The sequence below is a fragment of the Pteropus medius genome, unplaced genomic scaffold (genome assembly GCF_902729225.1).
Source record: "Pteropus medius unplaced genomic scaffold, Ma_sr-lr_union100, whole genome shotgun sequence".
Lineage (NCBI taxonomy): Eukaryota > Metazoa > Chordata > Mammalia > Chiroptera > Pteropodidae > Pteropus > Pteropus medius.
In genome coordinates this window covers 394,176-398,006 of record NW_024344377.1, presented here as the reverse complement: position 1 = coordinate 398,006, position 3,831 = coordinate 394,176, and the positions used below count along the sequence as shown (strand labels likewise).

The 3,831-nt window shown below is 62.0% G+C and overlaps 1 protein-coding gene across 6 annotated transcripts in view; it reads right to left on the bottom strand.

Moving 5' to 3' along the window:
- Positions 1–3,831, bottom strand: part of CHST15 (carbohydrate sulfotransferase 15) — an 82,667-nt gene that overhangs the window by 67,221 nt on the left and 11,615 nt on the right. Inside the window, exon 1 of one of the 6 annotated variants that reach the window (XM_039870770.1) lies at positions 3,728–3,831. The exons of 1 other annotated variant lie outside the window; for it this stretch is intronic. The gene's annotated coding sequence lies outside the window, so the exon portion shown is untranslated. Of the gene's footprint in view, positions 1–1,823; positions 1,989–2,024; positions 2,393–2,596; positions 2,747–2,987; positions 3,139–3,727 lie in introns of those variants that run through there. 4 more of the 6 variants (XM_039870774.1, XM_039870769.1, XM_039870776.1 and 1 more) reach the window with 4 other exon arrangements.

Genomic DNA, 3,831 nt, shown 5'->3' with positions numbered 1-3,831 from the left:
TACTTTTTAAAAAGTTTCTGCCTTTAGAACTTAAGTGGACTCCTCTCTCTCTCTCTCTCTCTCTCTCTCTCTCTCTCTCTCTCTCTCTCTCTCTCTCCTCTCATTACCAAAACTAGGCGACATGTGGCATCTGTGCAATCCCAGGCCTGCTGAGGCACGAGGAAGGGGAGAGGGTCTGGGCGGGTGCACGGGAAAAGCAGAGCTGCCAACCACAGCAAGCGTCCATTCTGGAAACTCCCAAATGTTTCAGCCTAGCCTGATGGGATGAAGCAGCCGGCCCAGGAGCCGGGGATCAAAGACCTGGCCTGACTTTCCACTTACCAGCTGTGTTTCCTTGGGCCAGTTGCCCTACTGCTGCGAGCCTCAGTTTCCACATCTGTAAAAGGAGGACCGTCCCCCACCACCAACTCGTTCCTAGCCCTTTCCTTTGCCACGCCTTCCTTCCCAGCTCTTAACACAGCTCAGTTCATTTGTCCACCTGGTACAGGCATTTTTGTCTGGTCCCCTCCTTCAAGGGCTGGGACCATGTCTGTCTTATCATCGTATCATCCCCAGGTGCTCAACCGAGGGATCTATTTGGGAAATAAAATTATTTGAAAAGTTTTATGCAGAGTGTCACTTTCCATATGATGGGAATTCATCAAATAGCTATTGAGTGAATGCAAGACCCATAAGCAAATGAAGGAGCCTGGCACATGGCTGTAGACACGATGGGCATCTGTCAATTCTTAGTCCTTGGGCCCTCAGGGGGTGTGATCCGTGGGTCACATTTCTCTGATGGTGGGATACCCTTCCCAGTATACAAACAAAGAGCCAGGTGTCAAGCCTCAGACCTCCTGCCAATACACTCACCTAACCTCTACCCTACTCCTAGAATTTGAGCCCACACTTTAATATCCAAGCTTGAGAATTCTCTTGAAAATTAACAAACCCTAGCAAGTCTGGTTTTCCCCAACTGGCTGGAGCTGAGTCAAAGCTGCTTCCTACAGGTAGAGCGCGGGCTCACCTGTTCAGGGCAGCCCCAACCTCCTCTCCCCATCCCTTGCACTAGCAAGGGCAGCTTTCAGCTAGGACTTTGATGGCCCTGGACAACCACAATCTAATCAGAACCCAGCACTTCTCCAAAGCTTCTGCTAGTGCAGGTTCAAAGGCCCTGGGACTCTTGTGGCTCAGCCGGTATCTTAGAGTCTCTTCTCTGCTTTTCTCTAAACACCAAATAAGCAGAGTCTCCTTCCCGACCTTTCCTGCAAACATCGCCTCTTCCAGATGCAGGGAAACCAAAGGCATCAACTCCCCAGGCCAGGGCAGCGGCGGCTCAGGCCTCACAAGCTCTGATGGCCAAAGAAAAGCAAGGCACACGTGGGATCCACTGTGGGCAGGCCTGACCTGCAGACCCATTCCGGCACAGCTGAGCACTAACAGGGAGCCCAGGGCAGGCCGCTTCCCTGCTGGCTCTGTCTCTCCATGCAGCAGGAGGCAAGAACATTTTCCTGCCAATCTTTAGTATCGGAGAGAAAAACTTATTTGATAAAAACTACCTAATTAAAAAGCATTATTATTCCCATGCTCTTAAACAAAACCATATATGATCTGTAGTGGGTATCCATCAAGACATCCTGATTCAACACACACAGTTTGTAAAAATTAGTAAGTGTCATGCTCTGGAAGGAAGGGTTCCTGATTTTGCAACGTTGCAGGGGGAGGGGGGTAGAAAAACTGGGGACGGAGAATGCTGTGGGAGGGTCTTAGAGAAACTCCCCGCAAAGCTCCAAGCCTCGGTTTCCTCCTTGGACCCTCGCGGGGTGCAGATGCCGCCAGCCTACCTTTCTGCTCCAACGCCGGGTGGCTGGCCTCATGGGAACGGCAGATGATAATGAGCAGCGGGAGCACAGCCAGGGATCCCAGAACCAGAGCGAGCCCCCTGCTCGGCCTCACTGAATTCTGCGCCCCAAGCAGTCTCGGGGCATCCTGGGGCTTCCTGGAGATACAACTTCATTCCCGAAAACTCTGTGCCATCAACTCACCCAACGTGAATACAGCGAAGGGTCCCGGGGACGGGAAGACAGGGGCATGAGGAGCAGGTCTCAGCCTTGCCGCCTCCTCCTCGAACAGCCCCACGCGAGGCGCGGACGTTCAGCCGCCAGCAGCTGTTTACGTAAAGGAGCCTCCAGCCTTCAGCGTCTACACCCGCCGCTCCAGCGTGCAGGGAGGGAGGGCAACTGGGCACCCGGACCGCGACGGGGCGGTCAAGCAGCCGCGCCCAGGACCCAGGCGGCTCCGAATCCTAAACACACACACGCGCACACGCGCGCGCACGCCGGCCAATCCGTTCGCACGGAGCAGTCGGAAGGCGCTTCCACGGCTCTTCATTCATTCCCCCAAAGGCGAGGTTCCCTGGGCCCGGACGCCTCCATCCCGCGATCCCAGGCGGCTCCCAGGGGCTCTGGGGTCCGGCTGGTGCCGATGCGCCCCCTCTGACCTCCCACAAAGCCACTGCATTCTTCCACGCACGATGCGTGCACCCCACAGACTCGCGCTCCATCACGATCGCCACCGTCGCCCCCCGCTCCCCGCCGCCCCGCCGCGCCACTCAGACCTGCCACGCTAGGCTCGCCGCTCCGAGGCCGGCCGGGGACGCCGCACGGCCGCGGGAAGCGCCGGCGACTCCCGAGTCTCGCCGCCTCCGGAACCGCGGCCGGGCGCAAGGAGCGAGCAGAGGGCGGATGGCGGCGACGAAAGGAGAGGGAGCCGAGAGCAAAAGTTCAGGCCGCTCAGGGCCCCGCCGCGCCCCCGTCTCCTCCCAGGCCCGCCTCCGAGGTCCCCACCCCCAGAACCCAGTCCCTCGGGCGTCTGCGCGTCTGGGACACACAGCCCCCCCCGCCCCCCGCAGCAACCTCCTCGGTCCCGAGCGGCCGCGAGACTGGAGCCGGGGGTCCGGAGGTGGCTCCGAGCTGGAGTCGGGGAGAGAGTGACGCGTGCTCACCTACCTGCCTCGGGCCGCTCCTGGAAACTTCCCCGAAGTGCGCGGGGAGGCTGAGCGCACGGCTGGGGAAATGCCTGCAGCACCACCGCCCCCGCCGCGCTACGCGCGCTCACACAGCCAAAGCATCGGGCTGTCTGTTCTTCCGTCCTCCGCCTGCACCTTCCCGAGCCGGGAGGCGCGGGGGCGCTGACTCCGGGACCGTTCTTCTGGACCGCCGGCCCGTGCATGCCCCGCGGCATGCGCCCCCCGCAGGCCTCCAGCTGTCCGCAGCGCCACCATCCCATCGCCAGGTCCCCAGTCCCCGATCTCCGGCTGCATTCTCTTAACCGGGGAGAGGGCGTGCGAGCCCCAGCGGCGCGGCCGGGCAGCCCTTCCCGGGGTGTCCCCGGCGCTCAGAGCGCTCGCAGCGCGGCCAGGACCGGCGGCAAAGGGCCCCCCTTCGCTGGGGACCGCAGTAGCCACGGCGAGAACGAGCCGAGGGGCGCCGGGCCCAAACCTGCCTGGGCTCGGCTCGCTCGCAAGTTCATTGTCTGCCGCCTGGGCCGCCGCCGCCGCCGCGCCGGGAGCTCCGCGGGGAGTGAGGCTGCGCGCAGGCTCCGCCGGCCCGGACTCCCTACGCCCAGCCCCGGCCGCCGCCGCCGCCGCCCGGCGGGAAAGCAGAGGGGCGCCGGAGCCCCGAGCCCGGGACCAGGCACCCGCCGCTCCTCGCCGCCCCCACCCCCGCGCCTGGCACCCAACTTGTACCTGAGAAACCAGAGTCCAGCCCGGGAGCCTCTGCGGCTCTGGCTCCGCGGGAGCGCGCCCAGCCCTGCGCCTCCAGCCCCGCATCCAGGGCGCGTCAACCTGAC